The following is a 27,137-nucleotide window of genomic DNA, read 5'->3' on the forward strand; positions in this document are numbered from 1 at the left end:
AACAGTCATAAGCTGGAAAACTGGTTTGTTACCGAAAATGTTAAGGTATTTGGACCTTTCCTAAACAATAGAGGTGCCAACACCAACTGGCATTTTGTTTTTAAATCTTTCATTATTTCATCATAGACAAGTTTTTTTTTATTGATTTTATTGTAATCATTCCATACAAATAGATCAAATTTTACAAAAAAAAATAGGATTGAAAACAAATCAACCCCCACCCCTTAGAAAGAGAGCATGGCCAACAGACTGAAACTTAAAATTAGTAAAAATAAATAAATTGAAGAGTTTAATAGGTGGATACAGATAAATGGAGAAGAAAATGAAATAGGGAGAGAATCTACTTCCTCAGTGCTTTAAGAGCTTATTCTAAAATATTATTGATTAGATCCTGCCAGGTTCTGAAAAAGTTCTGCACAGATCCTCCAAGTGAGAATTTGATTTTTTCCAATTTCAAATAATATAAAACATCAGTTACCCATTGACTTAAAAGAGGAGCGTTAGAATTCTTCCAGTTTAGCAAAATAAGTCTGCGTGCCAATAGTGTAGTGAAGACAATCACAGTTTGTTTGTCCTTCTCCACTTTAAACCCATCTGGAGGAACACCAAACAGTGGATTAGGAGGGATTGTGACACCAAGGCTGTCTGAAAGGCACTTAAAATTTTTTGTCCAGAATGTTGTTAATTTGGTGCAGGCCCAAAACATGTGATCCAGTGAGGATGGAGCCTGATTGCAGCGTTCACAGGTTGGATCTTGCCCTGGAAACATTTTGGACAATTTCAAGCAAGACAGATGTGCTCGATATATAATTTTGAGCTGAATAATTATATGCTTTGCGCATATGCAGCTCGAATGAATTCTCTGCATTGCTACCTTCCACTCCTTTTCTGATATGTTGCGTGAGAGATCCTTTTCCCATTGTCCTCTTGAATCTTTGAAAGGGAGGGACTGTAAAATATTTTTATATATTGCAGAAATGCTGGCTGAGTCCTCGAGACTGACCAATATTTTTTCCAGCATAGAGGAAGGTGGGAGATGGGAAAATTGGGGTAGGTTCTGTTTGACAAAGTTTCTAATTTGAAGATAGTTAAAGAAATGTGTTGCTGAAAAATTAAATTTGGAATGTAATTGTTCATAGGATACAAAGATGTTGTCTATAAAAAGATCTCTGAACAATTTAATCCCAAATGTTTTCCAGATATTAAAAGCTGCATATGTTTGCGAGGGTTGAAAAAGGTGGTTCTCATGCAGAAGTGCCACAGATAAAAGATTCTCCATCTTAAAATGCTTTCTACATTGGTTCCATATTCTGAGTAAGTCAAGCACAATTGGGTTATTAGTATATTCGCGATAACTTGCATTTATTGGAGCACAAAGCAAGAACTATACAGAAGTACTTCAGGATTTTATTTCTATTGCACACCAAGCCTGTGTATGTTCATCTGCTTGTGCCCAGGTTTTTACAGCGTGTATGTTTGCTAAAGTTAGGTAGAGCCATGCCACCTTCTGTCTTAGGTCTTTGTAGAGTCGCTCTTTGGATACGTGGATGTTTCAAGTTCCAGATAAATTATGTTATGGTTGAATCTAATTGCTTAAAGAATGATTTATTGATGTATATTGGAATGTTTTGCAATAAAAAGAGAAGCTTAGGAAGGATACTAGGGGGCTCCGCCCCCTGCTCGCTTCGCTCGCCAACCCCTGGTCTTGGGTAACACGAAATACATCCGATAGAAATTATTGTCTGTCTTGGTAATTGTTACATATGTATTATGTTCAGTGCCACGATATCTGTAGGTCTATGTAAGATATGTAAATGACAATAGCAGTGTAAATGTTATGTTATGTAGGTATAGATGTGCAGATCTATGCATGAGATATATTGGAGTGGTTATTATAATCTTAACGTTAACGTTACATGAATGCCAAACTCTTGAGATGGCAACATAAAAAGTTGTCCATGTCTAAATACAGGCTCAGACAGGTAAAGGCTGACTCTGCCCATGGTCTGTCCTTGGGATTTGTTGTTTGTCATGGCAAATGCAGCTGTAATGGGAGATTGGCGTCGTTTAAGTGAACAGTATTGTTAGCAACCATTAATAATGTATAACTGTAATGTGCTTAACATATGCTGTGTAGTTTGGAAGTTTGGCGATTCCGTCCGTATAATACGGAGCGTTCGTTTATTCATATTATACCTGTGGTATCGTGTGTGTGTTCTCTGTGGTTGTCATTGTAGGCGCATGTACCCTCCGTATTATGTCGGGTTTGACTATGCTGTGGTTTGTGGATGTTTGGGGCCTCCGTACTTTTTGTGGTTTGACTGTGGGGCGGGACGCCGAGGCCTCTTGTGTGTGTTACCTCCGTGAGTACTTATAATATTGTATTACTGTAATGTGATTCACATATGCTGTGGAGTCTGGATCTTTGTGGTGTCTGTACTATCCTGGGTTTTTGCTTGCGGTGTTTTAGAAGTGCATTGTAGGCGCCTGCACCTTCCGTACTATGTCGGGTCTGACTATGCTGTGTAGTATGGACGTGTACGGTTCCGTATTCCTCCATCAGGTCTCGTGTCTGTGTGTTCTGTGGTTGAACTGTTAGTAATGTATCACTGTAATGTGCTTCACATATGCTGTGTACTCTGGACGTTTGGGGATTCTGTTTGTGTAATACGGAGCGTTCGTTTATTAATATTATACCTCCGGTGCCGTGTGTGTGTTTTATGTGGTTGTCGTTGTAGATGCATGCGCCCTCCGTACTATCTCGGGTTTGACTATGCTGTGTTTTGTGGATGTTTGGGGACTCTGTACTCTCTCCGGTTTGATTGTGGGGCGGGACGCCGAAGCCTCGTGTTTGTTTTGTCTGTGAGTACTCATATTATTGTATTACTGTAATGTGATTCACATATGCTGTGGAGTCCGTATCTCTGGGGCTTCTGTACCATCTCGGGTGTTTGCCTGCGGTGTGTTAGACGCGCGTTGTAGGCGCCCGCACCTTCCGTACTATATCGGGTTTGACTATGCTGTGTAGTGTGGACGGTTAGGGTTCCGTATTGTCTGTGGTCGTTGCTTTACTTCGTATTTCCGTTAGTTGAGCTCTTTCGGTTTTGGTGGTGTATCAGAATTCGCTTGCGGTGGTTAGCTATGGTTCAGAAGCGCGTTGTAGGCGCCTGCGCTTTCCGTACTATCTCGGGTTTGATTATGCTGTGTGTTGTGGACCTTTGTGGACTCCGTAGTATTTCCCGTTTCACTCTGAGCCAGTGGGCTGAATTGTCTTTATTGTGTGGCTGTATCGTTACCTATGGGCGCGTTGCCTCATTTCTTATTTACGTTAGTTGAGCTCCTTCGTTTTTGAGCTGTGACTCTTTCGTTCTCAGTGGATCAGACTTCACTCGCTGTCGGCGCCTGCGCACTATGTCTCCTGCGTCCATGGGCATGCCATGTACCTGCGTCCATATCCGGTTTATTCTCGGTTAGTAATATGGATTCATCTTAACAACATTAATTCTTCCAGCTAGAGTGAGATGGGGGGTTCACCATCTATGCAAGTCTTGCTTAATTTTTGTTGATAAAGAGACTTAAGTTTACTTGTGATATTTACCCCTAGGTATTTAAACTAATCTGCAATAATAAAAGGGAAGGTGTCCAATGTAATACTGTATGCTTGAGAATTCACTGGAAAGAGCACACTTTTATTCAAATAAATTCTGAGACCAGAGATCTTTTGAAATTCTGTAAGTGCTGTTATGACTGCAGGCACAGTATTTTGTGGGTCTGATATATACAAAACCATATCATCTGCATATAGAGAAATTTTCTGTTCCAGTCCTTCTCTGATAATCCCTCTCTATCTGATAAGCATTTTGGCAGTGAATAGTCAGTGGTTCAGTGGCGATTACAAATGGTAGTGGTGACAAGGGGCATCCTTGTCTGGTACCACGTTCTAGTTTAAAGTAGTCTGAGCAAATGTTGTTAATACAAACTGAAGCTTCTGGATTGGTATACAGTAGTTTGATCCATGCACAAATATTCGGGCCAAACCCAAATTTCTCTAATGTAGTGAAAAGGTAGTTCCATTCAACCATATCAAATGCTTTTTCTGCATCCAACGATAATATCATCACCGGGGTGTTTGTCTTTGCAGGTGAACATATTACATTAAACAGGCGTCGGAGATTGGAAGCCAAGTATTGGCCTTTAATAAATCCAGTTTGATCTTGTGATATTACCAAAGGCAGCACTTTCTCCACCCTTCTAGCTAGGACTTTGGACAGTATCTTAACATCATAGACAACAGTTGATATGGTCTTGGTGGCTATAAAAAACTGTGACAGTTCTAGTGTTAATAGGCAATCAGCAATGAGATAACAAAATGGGGGTATTATGAGTATATTTTCATGTATTCATTAAATCACACACACATCACTGTTTTAAATGTACTGAAATCTCCGTATTTTTAGATGAAGACCAGTAAACAGGGAGCTGCAATATTCAAAAGTAGATTACCCCACCACAGACAGCCATTGTTGTGGTAGTGGGGCTTGTACATCTTAAGAGAAACTCAGAGTTTGGACATCTGGAGTTTTGTGGTCCTGGTAGGGTCTACATTGGCAAACAGGTTTGGGCTGAAAGGTCAGACAAAACACAGGTCACAATGGCTCTCATGGCGGTGCAAACAGGAAGACCGTGTACTCTGCTTAGGACAGCGTTACCTAGAACCAGGCTTGGGAGTGGCAATGACTGGCGAACACGTGCTAAGCAGGCAGCTCACATAACCCAACCAGGGTTAGACCAAAATGGTGATATGGAGCCACCTTGTGGGCTCACAACCTGCAAGATGAAGGGTAAGTAGGGCCCTGTGATTTCAGTGATGCGGACAACACGGACGGAATCACAGAATTAACGCTTAAAAATGGATTTTAAATTTAAAAATGGAAATGTGCAGAATTTAGAGACTGAAGGGATGACTGTTACAAAACTTCCTAAAAAATTAAACGACTGAATAATATGTAGCTCTATGATTTAGATACTATTTTCTAGTTTGTTGTTTTTGAAGCGAATGCAATTCTTCGTAATAATCCAGTCGTGCCTCTGTTTGTGCGCGTGTTTCCTGTATTTCCTGGTTAAAGGCACACAAATCAGCTAGTTGCACAAGATGAAATTTTTGAAATGTGGAAATGAGCAATATCAGATACCCTAACTACGTCGAAAAAACTAAGAAACACAAGCTTAACTGCAAAATTGAGGGCACAACAATATCCCAGTGACTTTTACAAATCTGGACAATTTTTCCGCAAGTTTTGCCAGCATACCATAGATTGGACACGAAAAGATTAGTCTTCCCCGTGTCCCACAGGCACAACACAGTCCCCAAAACCACCAAAGAGAAGAAAAACCACACCACAAAACACTGTTCTTTCTCCTCCACTCCTCCAAGGCAACTCTGTCCTCCTCCTCCTCCTCCCAACTCTGGCGTGTGGAGTGGTGACTGTCGGGCCCTTTTATAGCCCACTCGGAAGTGCTGCAGGTGCTCATTGACCTACTTCCGGCTGCACCTCCGGGTGTGGCTGCATTCCCGCTCAGATGGGCTCGTTAAGCCATGCTGCTCCCCTGGCAGTGGCCACGGAGCCCAACAGAAATGAGCTCCGATGTTCCAAACTAGGCAACCCATGGGGACTTCCAACAAGTGTTCTGGGGGACGTAGTGTGCATCCCATGACTGCTCCCCTGGATCCAGTGTCAAAGGATCTGTCACAGTGCCCCTCCCTCAACTGAGCCCCGTGGGGCACAGTGGCTCGTCCTGAGAGGGCTGGTCTCCTCCAGGAGGAGGAGTCGGTGCGCTTGGGTCCACGGCTCTGTCCTGTAACGACATAAGAAAAAGATCAAGAGGTGCTGCCCCGACGACCGCATCCTCCGGGCGTCTTCCAAGGACAACACCTCCAGCCATGGCCACAGCAGCTGCATTCAAAGCAACGGCACTCCCCTCTGGTGCATTCCCTGCAGGACAGGAAACAGGATGGGAAGTCCTGCCCTGAGGTCCACCCAGCTGAGGGTGGCTGGTGGTTTCACCCCTCCACAGCACAGCCCTCCGCTGTCTTTGAGCACACAGACTCACACTGCACACTATTTGGAGTCCCCATCTTCCTTTTCCGGGTCCTCCTCTTGCTTTGGGGTGCACTGATAGTCTGGGTCCCTTTATGGGAAGGAAAGAGACCCCTTGCCATCTGCGCCCCGTTAGACGCCTGGGAGACCGATGCCGGAGGGCTGTGCAAGGCTGTTTGGCAGCCAGCGTTTATCAGATGCCTTCTCGCACACGCATCTGCCATGTGATCGGTCACCACAGCTGTGTCCCTTGTAGGAGGTGCGGCTACTTGGGCAACGGAACTGATGCGTACAGCTGTCTTTTCACACTGCCCTCCTATATCTTGCTTTACGGTACAGGCGTCACTTTCCTGTACCGCCGCATCATACAGGTTGGGGAATCTAGAGTTGTACCGCTTCAGCCAACCCAGTATGGCTTCTAGCGGCACTCCAACCTTCTTCTCCAGCCTCTCCATTGCCTGTTGGAGCAGTCCCTGGGCCTGAAAAAGACATTACGGGTTGTAGGAGCTCCTCCAGCTTCAGTACAGCCAACAGCAAGTTAAATTCTGCAGTCAGCGGTGGATCCAGACTTACCTTGTCCCACGCCGCCAACCGCAAGCCATTGAGACCCTGCTCCTTCGAGGCAGGCACCCTCAGGTGATTCCTGAAGCCAGGGTGGAGGTCCGTCACCCCCGCCTGTAAACTTTTATCGGCATGCAGCCAACACACACCCTCCACCCCCTTACCTGCTATGGAGAGGTTTCTTCACCCCTCCACCGCCCCCTGTTTCTGTGAGTTATTCCCACCGGACTGCAACTCCAGGTGCTCTTACGCCAGCTTCGGACAGTGGGCCCTCGTCCTCTTTGGACCATGTCCCGCCGCCGAGGTAGGTACCCAGGAAAAAGCAAAAGATCTCCCTGGGCAAACCCTCCCTGAGTCCGGTACATACCTCTTGGATCCTGTCTCCCAGAGGCAGCTTCCATGGCCTGCCGATCCTTCCACCAACGATGGGCTCCTTCGGCATGGCTGCTGCCTTTAGGCTGCATCTGGCCATCTTCCTTCCCATAGGCGCGGTGGATGAGGGAGTCTCGAGAGCTGCGGTATGAGCGTGCTTCTGTGGTGTTGTGGTGTTGCGTTCTCTGCACAGCGCATAGTGTGCGTGCCTTGCACTGCTGTGCCAGGTCACCACACAAAAAAAATATACAGGTCCCTGTCACAAAGACGGACAGGAATCCAGCCGACTACGCCAGTGTGGCAAAGGCGCTATATAGGCATCGACCCGACACAGACTGACAGCAAAGGCACGTTTAAAAATTAACAAAAAGATTTATTTTCTTCACCTGTGGAGCATGTCTTCCCCATGTCCCACAGGCACAACACAGGCCCCAAAACCATCAAAGAAAAGAAAAAACACACCACAAAACACTCTTCTTTCTCCTCCACTCCTCTAAGGCAGCTTTGTCATCATCCTCCTCCTCCTCCTCCTGCTGCAGGTGCTCATTGACCTACTTCCGGCTGCACCTCTGGGTGTAGCTGCGTTCCCGCACAGATGGGCTCGTTAGGCCGGGCAGCTCCCCCTGGCTGTGGCCATGGAGCCCAACAGGAATGAGCTCCGGTGTTCCAAACTACTGGCCCCGATGCAACCCAGGGGGGCTTCCAATAAGTGTTCCGAGGGACGTAGTGTGCATCCCATGACTGCTCCCCCAGATCCAGTGTCAAAGGGGCGTCACGACTGGGCATGGGTCCTGGCCATCTGCCACACACCGATAGCCGAGTCCACATAGTTTTCATCATAGTAATAAGTGAGAAAACATTTGGCTGTATGATAATTCTTTTATGTAGGCAGTTCTAATTGTACGTGATGTATTTACTGTGAATTATTTAACCTATTAAATTATACAGGTATTTAACCGGTATTAACAGTCTTTCCTGTACAAAAATGTTATTAGTGAACGGTACTGATTGTTAACGGATTCCCTTTTAAAAATTAACAACAATGTTTCAGGATTTAATAAATGTTTTGCCTTGCGGTAACGAGGCAAGCAAGGTCCACATTTGACTCTTCCATTATAAACTCGGCACCTACAAACCTAGGCAGAAGAGCACGCTTTTCCTCCTTCTAAAAGTAAAGTAAACCTCAGAAGGATGCATCAAACTAGTAACAGCTCTTACAATTCTGGAGGGCACTCACTGTCCTACTGCAATCTCAGTATACAGCATCGTGGAAGATCTGGGCTCCCACCTGATGAATAGAACTGTAAAATAAGGTTCAGTTGTGCTAGTGTGTTCTTTCATTAAAAGGAATGTAAAGTGCCATTTCATTATTGTTTGTTTTGTTGTAGCTGTTACTACTTTCTTACAGTAAAATAAAAAAAAACATGTAAAAACCCAAAAATCTAAATCAAGGAAAAATAAAACGGTGAAAACAAAAATCAAAAAAAATAAAACGGAATTTGTGAAAAAATAAAACGGATTCCACAGGGCCCTAGGTAAGGGTTGGCTGCAACATCAGTTTAGTGTAAGGCATAGGGAGGAGAAACCTAGACCACAGAAAGGCAGAATGGCTCTTGGAACCTGGAACATTACCTCTCTGATGGGGAAGGGGTAAAGTACAGCTAGATATAAATGGTACCACCTCCACACAAAGCATAGGTTCTGGAACCAAACCTTTTGATCAGGAGTGGTCTCTCACTTTCTTTGGAGTTCTAACATGTGAAAGACCTCAAGTGAGTTTGGGCAGTGCAACTGGATTTTTCAACAGTAAGTGAGTGGGTTGACTCAATGTGCCTACAAGTCACAGAGAAGAAAGCTCTTGACTGTTGTTTGTGCATAAGTACCAAACATCTGTTCAGAGTATTCAGCATTCTTCAAGGAAATGGATGACATGCTTGAAAGGGTGCCACTCACTAAGGTGAATGTGCTCTTTGTAGGATCACCTGACCTGGTTGAGAGGTACTGAGAGGCTAAGCGGACTGCTCCAAAGTGGTTATTGAAGAAAAACATTGAACAAGGGAGGAGTGTGGAAAGCCCATGTGGAATGTATGTTAAGACCACCAAATGACCTTGAGGCTTGTGAAAGCTAGGAGGCATCACTGAACTCAAAAACCCCAAACACAAATGCACAAAACAGTTCCGGGTTCAAATCAAAGGGGTTTTTATTACTGAAAACATTTAACATTGTTGGGATAGCATGCATCTATTCAATGACAAATGGGAGGAGGGTATAGTAACCTTGAAATGGCAGACTGGTGTGGCAGTCCCCATATTTAAAAAAGGTGACTCAAAAATAGGGGTATCACACTCCTCAGCCTTCCACGTAGGGCCTATGCCAGGGTGCTTGGTGGGGGGACATAAGCTACAAAATTACAATGGGCTTTCAGGAACTGTCCTTGCCTATTTTAATTCATTAGTTATCTAATTGATTTCAATACTTGCAGAAACGTGCTGACAGTACTCTGTCACAACTCTCAGAAGTCCTGCCGAGTTCAGTACTCAGACCTAAACTGTCATTAGAAAACACAACATTAATTTTGAAACAAATGCAGATGACACCTAATTATAATTTTTTAGGCCAAATAATGTTTACCTAATGGAATTCTTAACAAATTGTGTCAGCGAGTTAAGAAGTGAGTGGAGGATAAGTGCTTATTTCAGAATACAGAAAAACAAAAATGCTGTTTATTGTGGGGAATGACTTTTTTTAACTCAGTTGGAATCACCATTAGTTTTACTCAATCAATGCACAATATAGGCATTATCTTTGACAGTAGCATATTGATTAAAAAACATCTATTATTAAAAAAAAATCTTGGGAGGGAGATGAGATGTGATCTTCTCGGAAAACACTTTGACGTAACGCGACACAAGGCAGTGAGACAAAAGGACAGCTGCTGTACAGGCTTTTAAATGATCAACGCACAGCGCAACAAGCAGAACAGCACCAGCAAGCCAACAGATGATCCAACTGCATCTCCTTAGCGTGCGTTCAGCCCCCCCATACCTCCTCCACCAACAACACGAGCAGCAGAGACGCGAAGTGGCAAAAGGACAGCTGCTGTACAGGCTTTTAAATCATCGTCGCGCAGCGCGACAAGCAGAACACGCAGCTCGCCAGCAGCAAGACAGCAGCTAATCCGACAGCAACTCCTTAGCGTGCGTTCTGCCCCCCCTTCACAACACCAGAAGCATTACACGTTCCACGAGAAAGAGATTTAACCATGCCAGGTGCCAGAAATAAAGGACAAAGAGTAGATGACAAAGTAGAACGTCGTAAAGAATTCAAAAATGTTGCCACGGTACACATGCACAGCAGGTTAGAGGTAATGGAAATACAAAAATTCCTAAGTCTCAAAAAAAGGATAGGAAAGATCGCATAAGCGCAAGCAAACGGAAATTATTACTCAGTGAAATAACGGAACAGTGAAAAGAGATTGAATATATTGTTCGGATTTAAACTTTAAGTCAGAGACTTGTAGATCATATAATTCGTGTTGCCAACGAGAATTAAAATATTCAAAAAACGCTGTTGCAGTATGAAGTCCCGTGAGACGGACAATTTTAACATGAGATTCTTTCAAGTCACGCCCTACTTACAACTATTTTCAAACAAGACCACGGTCATCTAACCTCAGTCGTGTGAATGCTTTTGTCAGACACACGTCCTGCGCTCTCAGATCTTATAAATTTTATCAGGACAATAATTTTATATACGTTCTAGATGACACGTTAACGCTATTTATTAGAGAGAAAGAAACGATATTCACTCACAGGCAGTTATACGTTGCGTTGCGATGTAAGTCAAAACACGGAATTAAAATTCAATGCGATCTTGAAGAAAAGTTAATTCCAAATAATTTTACAAAAGTTTTAAAGTAAAAGTGAAAATAATGCATATGTAACAATTCCCATGAAAATAATAATCTCTTTAAATTGTAAATCCGGTAAATCAAACCCGGGTGTGGGCGAGCACATGTTTTTCCATCTTAAAAATGTTGAACTATGGTCCCAAGTCCTTACAATGACTTGCAGTTAAGATAAGGGCTGATTTCACAATCTGGCCCACCTTAAATTCACTCACACCTCTCCATTCTGCGTCTTTTGTCTTGTAAATGTGTCGATAATCCCAAGCAGCCTGCTATACCATCCCCCCACCGCTGTAGAAACAGCAAAACCATCTCCCAACTGAAGCCTTGTTTATCTGAGAGTGAAGTAGTACCTAGAGCTGTATAGGCTAAAAAAATATATTGTTATTTGGAACACATGCATTTCACGTGTGTTCCGTGTCTTCAAAGATCTATGTAAGAGTAGGATGACAGGAAATGCAAGAAATGTTGAACACATACCTAAAAGACAAACTTTTTCCATGTTTTAGTACTAATGACAAAATTTTGACATGAAGTGTATAATGTGTGAAGACTTAAGTCCAAATATCAAACAAGCACTTTCACAAAAGATACAAGTATAAAAGAACAAATTTGCTTTTATTCAAGAATATAACCGAAGAAAAAGAAATCGGGTTAGTGTGGCTTATATCGTGACTTCTTTGGTAGTATAGCAGGAAGAACTGCTGACTCCTATTCAGAAGGTCTCGGGTTCGAGTCTTCACTTGTCCCAAAATATACGTTTTGAGTAGTGAGCTGCTCTTACTATTATATAATAAAAACATACATTTGATTTGAGTCTGTAACAGCCGGTGTAAATGTATGGTCCTTGTAAAGGTTAACATTTTTTTAATTCAGTTTTATTCTCTCAGTCGCGTTCACGCTCGCCCCGATCTGACACTGCTGTTTTAAAATTAAGACAGACGTGAACTCAGATCGGAGAAAGAGAACAGAATCCCTCCCCGCAAGAAACGTTCACTCACATATAAGAACAATGCAGCTACACCAGGCATAATGGCCAAAGATGGCACAGTTTCGATGCAGGACGAGGTCCAGCATCATCCTGCCAATCAGTCTGCTCAACACCTGTACTTCAAAGAAACAGCACAGCTTACAGAACTCGCCAACATATTGTGCAAACACCTGTTTGTGATTATGTTTTGTGATGTTCTTTACATAAGAATCATTCATATGTTACTTATATAAAAGCCAGGTGAAATGTTATTTAGCTTGATTTATTTACTTATCTTCCTACAGCGTTAAGTCACAAGTAGACTGCAGAGCTTCCTCTGTTTGATTGACAAGGGCATGCTCACAAATTACACATGTAATGCCACGTAAAATGCCTGCTGACACTTTAGTACGCGAGCAATGGTACGAGAATACAGTTAGACTTCTTTTTTGGGCACATACACCATCCAGATCTAAACACTAGCATGGAAGCAGGAACAATCTCTGGACGGGGTACCAGCTCATCACTACCACTGTGCCACATGTTTAATACATGCTTTAATTCCTATCATCATGAAAATAATATCAAGTATACATCTTAGTATTTAAATTGTTCAGAGGGCTGTAATATCATGAATGTAATGTATTCTGTGTCCTGATGGCGTAAGAGAAAGCTCATTTAAGAAGCACATAAAGATTCACACACATACAGTACACAGAAGAACACACAGAATACAAATCATTTAATGTGCTACTTTAGTTAGGATGGGATTTGAGAAACTAGTAAATTAAACTATTTTAAGATGAAGTTTATGACGTTCTACTTTAATGACAGAATATTAAATGTAGAAATTTTGACCTTTTATTCCAATGTGTGCCTGTTTATTTTCCTTTCTTCGTACCCTAATACATCTGACACTCAGATGACACTCGCCTTTTCATGGCGACTTTGATATCTGACCACTTCTTTTTTTATTTAGGGTACTGTGTGACTTTCTGAACTTGAACTTTCGAGTTTCTCCGCCACTCTATGTCACTTGATCAACTTTCTTTTGTTGTTTATACCACTACTTAAACCAACAAATAGTACATGGCCTCCACTTGATATTCACTGAAATTCTTCTTTTTTCCCTGTGCACTTGTCATTTTCTTTTCACAGAATGCTGAACGTAAGGGCTTTTATATTGATTTGCATATTCAAAGAAGTGTAATTCTGGGAGGAGATAGGGTGAGGCAGCAGGCACATGCATGAGCAATACATTTCACGTTGACCAAGATTTATGAAGCGGAAGAATGTGGAAGTTCACGTACACACAGATTTATGCATCTGAATTTTTTTGTGCATATGCACATTTCTGTTTTAGTCTGTATGCCACCTTTTAGTGTGAATTCTACGCACGCCGTTATACATGAGGCCCCAGGTGAGTTGGGAACAACTACCCTTAGTGGAGAAGTTGGGATCTTGTTCACAAGTGATGGAAAAAGGAAACATGAGATCGATAAACAGATTGTAGCAGCGGTGCCTGTTGTAGGGGTATTTTACATGTCTGGGGGTAGTGAAGTGAAAGCTGAGTTTAAAGAAAAAGCTCTTGGTTTACCAGTCAGTCTACATCCTTGACCTTACCTTTGATCATGAGCTGTAGGTAATGACAAAAAGAATGATATCACAAGTATACAGTAAGTAGCAGAAATTAAGTTTCTTCTCAAAGTCACTGGGTTGACACTCTGTTATAGGGTGAGACGCTCAGCAATTCAGGAGAACCTGAGAGTTGAGTCACTGCTCTTCAATATCGAGAGGATTCAGTTGAGGCATTTTGGGCATGTCGTATGGTTGCCTCCTAAATGGATCCCCCCAGGTGGAGAGGGCATGCCGAAGGGATTATATTTCTTGTCTGGCTTGGGAAAGCCTTAGAATTCCTCTGAAGAGCTGAAATCTATAGCTGGGCACAGGGAAGTCGGAAATACTCTGCATGACCTGCTACCACTGCAAACTATACCAGTAGATGAGATGAGAAGAAGGGAAGAAATAAAAAGTTTGAACCATCTTTTCAGCATCAATTATAGATAAATATGGTCTATGTTTAGTAATTTTCTGTACATGATAAATAAAAGCTTTACAAACCATTTGCAATTCGGCTTTGAAAAGAAACTATGGGATCAATTATGACTCCAAGATATGTAACCAAAGATAAGAGGAGAATTGATTAGCCATTGATAGTAACGTGTGACAGGAGACTTTTTTTTTATCTGGCAGAGATTACCCAATAAAAACATCTTGTGCCATCTACCTACAATAACTTAACAGTCGTCACATTCTATCCAAAAACTGAGGGGCTTGGTCTAATGCTACATGGGCATTGGGAGAACACTGGTGATAAATGTGTGTAGAACAACAAAAACGTATATCTGAAGCTGATGCAAATTTTACCCAATGGTAACCAGTAGGGTTGTGCCATATCGTATTGTCCACGATAACATGTTTTATGTGATAAAAATATGTCATCTTGCAATATTGATGATATATCAACGCAAAGCATTTACATTCCCAAGTGCAACAACAACACAAGCCCAAACATGTCTGAGAGCAACAGCAGCATGTCAGCCCCGGATGAGGATTTAGTAACTAAAAAAGGAGCTACTTCAATAGTATGGAAATGGTTTGGCTACATGAGGTCAGATCTCCAACAAAACACAATACTTTGTAAAATATACAAGAAGACGGAGAAGTTTAATGATAAAGTACAAAAGTAATTGGTGAGCATGACCACTAGCATCACACTCAATAGCATACTAGCTACGACTGTTAACGAGAGGTCTTGGCATGTCGGCGAGTTGTTATTAGACTGAGTTAGAATCACAAAGAAAAAAAGAGAGAGAAAGAAATGGCACAATGTTCTGAGAGTCAAAAAAGAGAAAGCCCTGAGTTTCCTCTGGCAATGAAGGACAGTTCTGAAGGTATTCCTGAGCACTTACACATCCAGCCCTGCAAGCAGGTCCTCCGACTAGCAGAGTAAACTTTGGGGTTGGTGGCATGGCTGCACTCGGGTCCCAATCCGAGTGGTTTGTCGTGTGGTGGGTATGGCAACAAGCTATGAAAAAATCAGCACATGCTCCCAACCTGTCACCTGTCTGTCCATATGAGTTGTTCAGGTGTTTGAACATTCCAAATTATTTTTGTGGATATTCAGCTTTTCTTACGTATTTGCTCAGAAGTGAGTGAAGGGGCAGTGTAAGTGCAAAACAACATGTGGCTACATTAGTAACTTATACACGTCCGGTCCTTGGTGCTTCTCATTTATCTCATTCTTTCTCATTCTTGTTGTGTAAATCAAACAATGTTAATTTTCCATATTATATATTTCCACAGTTACAAAATGAAACTTAAAACATGTACAGTAAGAAAACTGTGTGTTTCTACTGTTTTATCAATACACATACATACTTACAATACTTATTCTTAAATAAACAATACCCCATTAAAACTGAATCATTATCTACCGCTGTTCTTAATGCATAAACTAATCTTGAGCTATGAAATAAATTTAACATATCTTCAGATTAACAGAACATGAAAAATATTGTGACGTGTGAGTCCCAAAACACGAGGCTGAGTCTCAGTACTTTACCAAAACTAGCTTTATTCAGCATGAAACTGGAACAGTATGGTTATTTATTGTCACAGGATCTGCCATTCTCTTATACAGTACATACACACAGTCATCAGGCAGGGTTATGGCCAAGTAATACTGTTCCCTGCATATGTAATGTTCCCTTCATCACCCATCGATGACAGGAACTTATTCACGGTAAGCCGCTGCAGCGCTGGGAGCCTGCGGTTGCCCCGACAACGGATATGCTGTCCTCCACAGACAAGCCGATTGAGCTTTGGGACGCTCTTTGACGTGTCCTCCCGTTGTGGGGAGTCCCAAAAGAGTTTAGAAACCTTACAAAATTAATACAAAACTTGGCAGACACAGACAGTTCCATAAAGGGTGTGCCCTGATCAGTGAGAATCTCGAGAGGGATACCAATATGTGTGAACATACCCAAGAGTGCTTTTGCAATAGTTCAGGTGTTCCACCCATCGTAGCATTGCTACTTCTGAGTATCTTGTGGCATAATTTCAAGTAACACGAGCATATACTGAAAGTCACTTTTACTCCTGGGAAGCAGGTCAACAATATCTAATCTCACCCTCTCAAAGGGGATGTGCAAAATAGCCATTGGTAGAAGGGGTGCCCTGGCGGGTCTGTGAGCGGAAACTATTTGACAATCGGGACAGGCCTTACAAAATTACTCCAAATCCCAGCCCACATTCACCCAATAAAACCCTTTCAAAATGCATTCCCTCATCTTTTCTGCACCAAGGTGACCCCCCAACCCCCCCCCCCAAAAACATGACTGTGAGCAATTTTTAAAACTCTCTCTCTGTGCTCACTTGGTATTACCAACTGCTCAATACTTACATCACCCATGCAATCAGAAATTACCCGATACAGAAAACCATCCTTAAGTAAAAAAATGTGGTGTTTTAAAATTTGGGACCTCTCTCTTTAGACAGTAAGAGTCATTTGCGACATGGGCTTGTCTGAATGCAAAACCCAAGTTGTTATCGGCTCGTTGTAGGCGAGCAATTTCCACCTGGATGGCAGTCTCTTCTTCCTCCATGTCTGATGCAGCATCACACTCACCTCCCACTGCTATTTCGTTTTCGTCCGGGTCTATATTGAGTGTCCAGTCTGTGGAGGCTGTTGGTACGTGTGGCAATGCAGAAAAGCTTGCCAGCTGTCCTGGGTCTTCATTTGAACTACTCTGGTTCTATTTCAAACCCGTTTCCTTGACTGACATTGTCTGCGTCAAGCCCCTCTCTATTCACTATGGGGTAAGGCGCTCCACAGGTGGCCAAGACCCATGGGAACAGGCCATTCCTTTTTCCTATTAGGGGAGGCCAGGGTGAGGTGTCCGATATGGCAGTACAAACCTTGAAGTTCTTCCATTTAAATTTCAGAGGGAGTAATATAGTCTAGTATGTTTTAATGTCCCCATTGAGGCAGCGGATGTTCATTTTGTCTGTGGCCTTATAAGGGGTCTGCCGGAGCAAGTCACGGCAGACTACACAGAGGACGCTACCAGAGACCAACAGTGCCAAGAATTCCCATCCGGCCAATGTAATAGAGACCTTAAAATTGTCCTCCTTTAGCATCTCCGGGGAAACTTGTGAGCTGCATACCTGGGCCAGACTGATAGCCATTGTTTGTGCAGGTGGGAGGTTACACTCCTGAGCCAGAGGTCCCAGTTGATCACAGCGAAAGCAGCTGCATTTTGCCCCCTTATGGTGTTCACACTCTGGTGTCTTCTACTCATGGCGCTGGCGACCCTGAAGGTCTTGTGCTGGCTGAATCAAAATTGGGGTTAAGCCTGGATAGCCCCATTGTTTCCAGGTGGCTTGTGCACTCTCTAGTCTGCAGGTCAGATCCAGCAGCGAGTGGAGATCGTTCCGTAGCAATTTATCACAAAGGCTCTCGTCTATCCCTGACAGGACTGCATCAATAGTGAGCTTCTCCACAATGCGCTCAAAAGGGTCTCCACGGGTCCAGTTTTGAATCAGGTCCACTAAGTCCTGGATCTGTCCTACAGGACGATCCGGATCAATATGCCACAGCCGAAACTGGCGCCCCTTTAACTACCAGGCTCACAGCCGTGCAGAGGAGGATCTGTTGCTTCAGGTAGTGATAATCATCGATATTTCGGGAGGGAGATTCCATACGGCTTGGAGGGCTTCTTCGGTTATAAACGGGGCTAAAATAGCACGATTATTTAGCAGGATCTACCACTCTCTTTATACACAGACACAGCAATCAGGCAGGGTTATGGCCAAATAATACTGTTCCCTGAATTTATAATGTTCCTTGCATCTCTGATTGACAACAGGCACTTAATCGCGGCGAGCCGCTGCAGTACTGGGAACCTGTGGTTGCCCTGGCAATGGATATGCTGTCTTCCACAGACATGCCGATAGCACTTTGGGACGCTCTTCAGCATGTCATCCCATTGGGGAGTCCCAAAAGAGTTTAGAAACCTTACAATATTACTAGAAAACTTGACTGACACAGGCAGTTCCATTTTCTTTACTGCTATGCATATAAATATAAAATCATTTCATAATTATTGGATGCACCGTTTGTTGTGTGTGGGCCCATAACGTTTAATAGAGGTACTGAAGCATATATGATTGTAAATAGTTTAATGTGAAATCTTAACAAGGATGGCTAGTTAGCTTTTAAAGTGTTTACTTGTACAGTTCCAACACTGACATTCTAACTTGCCTCCTTTCGTGGTATATCCATTTTATGTTTACACAAGAAATTAGAGGCAATGCAACAGTTCCAGCACTGATATTCTATCTCATTTGATGATGATCCAAAAAAAAAAGATACAAGGTGACTGTTTAAGTTTTGATAGAAATTTTATTTTTATAAACAGTGTTTACATTTTGACTGAAGGTTTGTTTGAATTGCACATTTCAACTTAAAATTTGAGGTCAGTTTTATTATTCAACAATATTGTGCTGGCTCCTGAAGAGATACAAGGTGAAGTTGCTTTAGTTATTGTTAAAGTGTTAAGCAGTTATGTTACACTAGCCATGTGCGCCCAACTAAGTTGCGCGTGCTAAAGTTGTCTGTGAAGGGCTCCCTGTTTAAACGCGGCTGCCAGTGGTGAACTGGGCCCTTCGGCGCACAGCATTATGATTTTTTATAAGGGAAACAAAATTACAAAACAAAACCCTTGGACATTGATTCGATAGGAACGGCCTACTCGGAATCACTGTCCGAATAGTAATTATGTGGTGGTGGAGGAGCATTTCTGCTTCTCTCCGTTCACAATCCGTCTCGTTTCACGACGCTGTCGTTTCCTCTCACGATCTATTCTCAACCTTTCTTCTCTCTCCTCATCAAATTCGTTTCTTTTCATTTTAATTTTTTGTACTCGAGGTACGATTGCTACTCAAGGTAGTTGACGCCAGATCTAAACACAAAGAGTGGTATCGACAGTGTTTGAAAACAAAAGTAACAACCAAGGCAGTGTCAGGGGAACACGAATTCGCGGACAAACAAAAATCAAGATCCAAATGAAGATTATACTGTATATAAGATTAGTTAATTTAAAGCACAACAATTTGTTTAGTTTGAATGTCTGTGTTTTGAGGTGTGACTGGAGTACTACAGTGTTCAGTACTATAAGCCTGGAAGAGATTCTTAATGCAATGCCTATGTTTTAGCTGTCTCTCTACTGCCATCTAGTGCTTCTTCTTCTAATTCGCGGACAAACAAAGATCAAGATCCAAATGAAGATTATATATAGAGATTTTAACTCAAGATTTCCAGGGAAAAACCATCTAGGCTACTTTTGTACTTACATTTGACTTCTGGTGTGTCGCACTGTACACAATGTTGTGTCACTATTGTTACACTATAATTCTGCTGCTGGCACATTGTGGCAATAGATTCACACTTTGAATTAGTCTGTTATCAATGACAGTAGCTCATTGGAAAAGAAGAATGGAAAATGGCCTTCATTTTGTTTACACTAATAAATGCTGCTGCCTGCAACCTGTAAACACTGATAAAACATTCAGTATTTTTTACTATATCGTATCAAATATTATTATCGAAAATTTTCTTGAAATATTGTGATATCATTGTGAAGCTATATCGCCCACTCCTAGTAACCAGTACATCAAGAAAAACATTGCGCCAAACACTGAGCACTGGGGAGCTTCAGAACTGACAACACAGAATTTAGATTTATGATTCCCAATACAAACATGCTCACTTCAGCAAGTTAAATAATGGCTGAATCACTCAAGCATTGTACTGGAGCCTCTAATCTCTCTATAACGCCATGATCAACAGTATCTAGCAGTCTTATGAGAAGATCCAAAATAAGACTTCATATAAATCAAAAATACCCAAATAAAATAGCAACTGGAAGGTGACAATCTTCTAAAGCAAAGGAAAGGATGGAGAAGGGGTGATAATCAGAATAACAATGCTGTGGGATGAGGGAAGACTGGCCACTCTTAACAAGAAAGCATTGAAGCAAAACTCAAACAAAGTAGCTACTTACTTTTTCCTACAGCGGTGAGGACTTAAGTTGCCGTATTTGTTAATACCAAAATATTTTTTTTACTGTTTCTATGTTGCGAAGGACAAGTTACATCTTCCTATTAAAATGACATGTACTGTGTTAACAGAGACGTATAATCGATGAAACATGCATTTAGCTTGACAAACAAAACTACATATATTACTATATATATAAACTATATACATCATTTTCTAAACTTGGTTGAAAGTAATTTACAGTCAATGACTGCTTGAATTCTGAAACCCACGGCCATCTCCAAGTGCTGGGTTTCCATCCTACTGTTGCTTTGCCAGGGCTTTACAGCAGCTGTCTCCAGGTGGTGTTTTTTTGCTGGACTTTCTGTATGCAGCATGTCCAGTTGGGTTGAGGTCGGCTGATGATTACTATGTGACTACTTAAAAATAATAACTATATTTACATTGCACCTTATCATACAATGACATGAAACTCAAAGTGCTTTCCACAGATTAATCAACAAAAAAAAATATACCGCATTTACTTGGATTATCATTAATTAATAATATGATAATTTGTAATAGATATAAGTATACTAAAAACAAAATCAACCAGGTATTGCTAAGCAAACTTTAACCACTAAAGTGCAAAACAACCAATTATTTATACATTAAGGTTAACAACAGAACAACCAGATCTAATTAATATATCTATATATATAATTCACTAAGCCAGAAGACAAGTAGCCGACCATGGAAAGCACGCCGGAAGGGGCGTGGATTCACTAAACCGCCGACAAGTAAGACGCCAATGGCGCACGCAGGAAGGAGCCACGCCCACCAACTCTTAGACCAGTGGAATCTTGGTTCACACAGAGGCAGCGCCAGAGAGAGACAGAGGCACACACAGGCAGTGCGAGAGAGAGAGCCGCGCGCACACACAGGCAGTGACAGAGGCAGCGCCAGAGAGACAGAGGCAACGCCAGAGAGAGACAGAGGCATACACAAGCAGCCCGAGAGAGACAGCCGCGCACACACACACAGAGGCAACGCCAGAGAGAGACAAGCACGCACACAGGCAGCGCGCGAGAGAGAGAGCCACACACACACACAGAGGCAGCGCCACAGAGAGACAGAGGCACACACAGGCAGCGCAAGGGAGAGCCGCGCAATCCTTTAAAACTGAAGTTAAAACACAATGAAGGAAGCAGTCTTTAAAAACCAATAAGCCCTGTGCCTCTTTTTCATTAGCGTCTCACCTGCTTCAGGCCCTGCAACAGTCGAGACGCTCTGTCTGCAGCTGACCTTCTCTGTGCCTGACTCCACTACTGTCAGTCGCCTGATTAAAAATGGCCTTTTGAAGGGGAGCTATGGACCCGCTGTACCACAGGAACACATTGCCTTCGAGCCTGCTCTCGCTCACTCTAACGTACCGGCTTTCTCTCTCTCTCCTCACTCGCTCACACACTGCACAGGGGAGAAATGCCGAAGCACGAGTCTACCCTGAAACCGTTTCAGCCACACTTCCACGTCCCTCGCTACACTGTGAGTGCGATGATTATTTATTTAAAAATGGGCTTTTGAAGGGGAGCTGTGGACCCGCTATACCACAGGATCACCTGTGACATTGCCTTCACATTGTTTTCCTTTTATTTATAATCTTGTTGAGCAGATCAGACACCCAGGCAAACAACACTGAATAATCAATAGCTGCAACTACTTTGCCCGCCCCCGCCCCCACTCCTCACCTGAGTCGGTTTCGTCTGTGTTCAGCAGTGTTTGCCAAACTCGGTCGTGGTGAACCCCTGTGGCTGCAGGGTTTTGTTCCAACCAGATTCCTAATCATTAATGCCGGTGAAACTCATCCAGGATAAGTCGGTTTTTCAAACACAGCCGTGTAGCAGATTAGTCTAGCAAAATGTAATAATCCGAGATGAATGCGCGCCCTCGCACTGAGTGAAAAGCCAATATATATTGAGTCTACAAAACATGATCAGCAAGTCTTTGATAGGCTACAACAAAATGATGAAAGAACGGGCGCATTTTTTTCACACAAGCTGAGTGGGTGGGTGTTAGTTAGTTAATTAGCAACTCGAAGGATTTCAAGATATAATATACACAAGAGGTAACACTGCAAAAGCGGCCCAAACCAGAAAAGACGGCTGGCAAATTAAACGCGTGTGCATTGTACTTACTGAAAGCAGCGTTACGGATTTTGCAAATGTTCATTTTTTTCCCTCTGCTTAAAAAACATTGAAAAAGTGGCGCGGATTGGTTTGCAGTGTGTAAAACAGTTTGTTTGTCGCGGATAATTTGCTATCCACACAGGGAGGAACCGTGAAGCGAACTCACAATCTTCCACTGTCTCCTTACTGCAAAGCACCCGTACTACTACAGCGCCACAAGGCAGTTAAAGAATGCACATGTTCATTTTTTCCCCTGTGCTTAAAAGACATTAAAAAACTGTTTCTCAACTGTGACTCCGGAATAACTCAGTACGCGAAATGCGGCCAGAATCGCAAACAACAATGAAAACTCTACGTGACTCACAGGTAGTGATGGGCCGCTCGATACTCAGGTTTCGACACTGTATCGAGCTTTCGAAGCACTGCAGATTTTAATACTTGATCGAATAATGACATCTGTAATTTAAGGATTTCACATTTTCTTTCTCAAATGTGCTTACCTATATCATGGCAAAGTACAGGGATAAACCTTTATTTTCTGTCTACTCCGTTTTAATTATGACAGAGCAAAGAAAACATTTAAGGCTATTAAATGTGATCTCAAGAAAAGATCAGGGTTAATTATAATACTAATAACAGGAGCCATTATAATGATACAGTGCAAAAGTAAATACTAATTGAAAGAGCCGGGAATGCACAAGGTGAGGCGTCTTATTTTGTTTAACTCTTGCTATCGTATAGTGCATTCTGCTATAGTACAAGCTGCTGACAAACCCTTCTCTTCGTTGTCAGTCTGTAGCTACGAAAAAAAAAAAGCAATACCACTTTTAACAGACGTCATTGAAGTGTATCATAAGTTTCTGTAACGCTAATGAAAACGGCTAGGAGGCGTCACGAGAGAGGCGAGTCTCAAATGCTTCGAAGCTTCGATACGATTTCCGACACAATTGCTTCAAACGTGTTGATGCTTCGCGAAGCTTCACCCCGGCCATCACTACTCAAAGGTTACTGAACGAGAAATCAGCAGACTAGCATGACAGATGGGGCGTAATGGGCGTCCTTCCCCTCTCCTCCGGATTTTCCAAATATTAATTTTTTCCCTGTTCTTAAAAATCATTAAAAAAGCGGCCTGATTATGCGGCGTATGGTACGCCACGGGTTGGCTAGTATATATATATATTAATATATATATATATATATATATATATATATATATATATATATATATATATATATATATATAGAATCTCTAGACTTATGAATCTCATAAGTCTAGAGATTCAGGTCGAGGAGGAGGCCTTGGAATAATTCATTGTAACAAAATGCAAATCACTTCTAAAAATTTAGGCAACTTTACATCCTTTGAAGCATTCATTTTAAATATTAAAACAGATTCCAACACAATTATAGTGCTAGTCTACAGACCACCCGGCCCATATTCATTGTTCATGTCTGAATTTAGCAACCTTTAATCTGAGTTGGCTATAAATTATGATCACGTAGTACTGATGGGAGATTTTAATGTACACGTTGATGTGGAAACTGACACTTTTAGCAATGTTTTACTTATTTGTTAAATTCAGTAGGATTTTGTCAGAATGTCAAAGGTCCAACTCATAATCATAACCACACATTAGATTTAATTATAACTTACAAAGCTGAAATTCAAAATTTAATTATTACTCCATTAAATGAAGTTATTTCCGATCACTACTTAATTACATTTGATTTAGTCCTGCCCTTGCCAGGGCACTCACAGATTAAAACAAAGACAGTGCAACATCTAGATTGTAATTCTGCTTCAAAATTCATAGATACTTTGAGTAAGTCGAGTGTAATTGTGGAAAACCATTTAGATCAGTTAACATCAAATGTAAACAAGGAAAACAATTTAGATCAGCTAACATCACATTATAATATGACCTTGAGAGATGCTTTGGACACAGTGGCTCCCCTTAAAACAAAAGTGATCAAAGCACATAGAAACTCTCCCTGGTTTAATGAAAACACTCGAGCTCTTAAATTAGAGTGTTGAAAACTGGAGCGCAGATGGAGAACAACAAAGCTACATGTCTTTCAAATTGCATGGACAGAGAGTGTTAATAAATATAAAAAAGCCCTCTTTAAAGCTCGGTCAGAATATTATTCTACATTAATAGATAGCAATAATAAAAATCCTCGGGTACTGTTTAGAACAGTGGCTAAATTAACAAGTGGAAATTCAAATCAACAGTGCAAAATACCAACAGATATTAGCATTACAGACTTTATGAACTTCTTCAATGAGAAAATAAAAATATAAGATCCCAGATCTCTGCATCACACTACAAACCAAATACTGGCTTAGCAGACCCTGTCTCACATTGCACTCAGCACTTTAGTAATTTTAATCCTGTAACTGAGCAGGAAGTATTAAGTTTAATTTCTAAAATGAAGCCCACTACTTGTTCCCTAGATCCACTGCCAACAAAACTAGTAAAAAGTGCAATGGATGTTCTTGCAGCACCTATCCTAAACATTATCAATAGTTCATTATTGCATGGCACAGTACCTGATACACCAAAAGTGTCAGTCATTAAACCATTACTTAAAAAGTCAGACCTTGACCAACATATACTAAATAATTATAGGCCTATTTCAAATTTACCGTTTCTCTCTAAAATACTAGAAAAAATAGTCGCCAGTCAGCTTCAGACACACCTTACGCATTACAATTTATTTGAGACATTCCAGTCTGGTTTTCGCACTGGTCATAGAACAGAAATGGCACTAACACGGGTTGTAAACGACATTCTGATATCCTCTGATGAAGGAAACTCCACTATAATTATGTTGTTGGACTTAAGTGCAGCGTTTGACACCATTGACCATTCTATTTTACTGCACAGGCTACAAAATGATGTTGGGCTTACAGGCACCATTCTCGCTTGGTTTAGTTCTTACTTATCAAATCGAATTCCAATATGTACAGAAATGTGCTGACAGTACTCCATCATTATACACAGAAGTTCAATATGGTGTCCCACTGGGCTCAGTACTGGGACCTTTACTGTTTTCACTGTACATGCTTTCACTGGGATCTCTCATTAGGAAACATAATGTTAATTTTCACTCATATGCAGATGACACCCAGTTATACCGTTCATTTAAATCAAATGAAGTTTCTCCAATGTTGTATTTAATTAGTTGCGTTAGCGAATTAAAGGAGTGGATGAATGAGAACTATTTGTCTTTAAATACAGATAAAACAGAGATGTTAATTGTTGGAGGGAATGATGCTGATCACAACAATATTTTGTCATCATTTAACTCAGTTGGAATCCCAATTAATTTTACTGAATCAGCCCGCAATCTAGGAGTTATCTTTGACTCTAGCATGTCATTTAAAGCGCATATTACAAAGTTGTCCAAAACATGTTTCTTCCATCTTAAAAATGTTAGGAAATTAAGGCGCTTTTTAACACTAGAATTACCAGAGTCTACGAAAAAACTCGTAGATCCGGCCCACCTTAAAACCGTTCTCACCTCTCTTTTGTCTTCTAAATGTGCAGATTAAGAGGAGCAGCGAGCAGCCGGCTATTCCATCACCCACCGTCGCAGAACGTTCACTAAGTTTTCCCAGCTCATGCCTTGTTTGATTACCTGGGAGTGACTGAACTGCTGGAGTTTTAGAATAGAAATAATAGATCGCTATTTGGAATACATGCATTTCATGCGTGTTCCATTTCTACAGTAATCTGTGTAAACACATTGCTAAAACAGAAACTTTTTCATATTTTAGTAATAAATGTTACAAAATGTAGGCATAAACTATAGAATGTGTAAAGCCCGAGTTCCTAAGATCAAATAAACACTTCCACAAAAGCTTCACACACCATATAACAGCTTCCGTGGCGTAGCACGCTAAGATTTGCCTCTCAGACTGAGTAGCTTTTCTCTGCCTCACAAACATGAGTTCAATTCCCCGCTGGGGATACAGTGTTACTTCTTTTTTTTCTTTTTAACCTCAAACGGACATAAAATTTGTAAATTGGTGTAATAAAAAGGTTTTCTCTGTAACAGGAGAAGGGATAAAATAAAGGAGTAAGAGGGGGTTGGTCGCTTCAGTGCAAAACCAGCTACAAAGATTGGAATGTTTGGGATGATAGCGAAAGAATGTGCAAAAACTTCTTTCTCATAAAGGGTTTCAGAATGTTTTAGGGAAAGGTTAATTAATGCAAGATGTTTTTCTGTAAGTTGTTTTGATGTCTCTAAGAAGGGTTGTTTTAGGCTTAGTAGAGATAACACATAAGTTGTCCCGTGGGAAGATGTGTGCAGAAACTGATCACTTCTGTATACACTGCTTACACGTAAGCCATTTTGGGCAAGGACACTCAATTAGTATATAAGGGAAGGTTCCGCCCTCAGTTTCTTTGGAAGCTCAACCGTGGGGAACGTGCACACCGCCCGGTATTGGACCAGGCTCACGAGTTGATCCTCTGACGAGACTGACACGCGGGCTCCCTCAGTCTACTGGTCTAGGATGATGGCTCTGGGTCTTTTGATATTACTGTAAGTATAGTATAATTCATATATCTGCATGTACATTGCTATTATATTGTATGTAACTGATATTATATTTGAACAAGTAAACACAATTGAAGTATTGGACCTTTCCTCTCTGATTCCTGCCTGCTTATTTTCTCTAAAAACCTTGGAACCATTTTCCCAAACTAAAACATTTTGGCGTAGTCGCTGCAGGATTTTGGGGAATTTGGTAAAATATTGAATTATTAAGTGAGGCAAAGGAAATCAGAGATGTTTAAGAAAAAGGATAAAAACCCTGGCGCAGCTCCTTTACCTCTCCCAGGCTGGGAGGAAACGGTATGGGAAGACTGCGCCAGAGAATTGAGATGTGGGGGGGGATTAGCACAATATTGGCAGAGCTTGGATCCCCCAACA

General features: G+C 41.6%; 1 protein-coding gene across 1 annotated transcript in view; it reads right to left on the minus strand.

Annotated features, from left to right (window-relative positions):
• The window catches only part of rusc2 (RUN and SH3 domain containing 2), a 329,699-nt gene that overhangs the window by 238,024 nt on the left and 64,538 nt on the right, over positions 1 to 27,137 (minus strand). The gene's annotated exons all lie outside the window — the stretch shown is intronic.

This window comes from Erpetoichthys calabaricus, chromosome 7, assembly GCF_900747795.2.
Source record: "Erpetoichthys calabaricus chromosome 7, fErpCal1.3, whole genome shotgun sequence".
Lineage (NCBI taxonomy): Eukaryota > Metazoa > Chordata > Cladistia > Polypteriformes > Polypteridae > Erpetoichthys > Erpetoichthys calabaricus.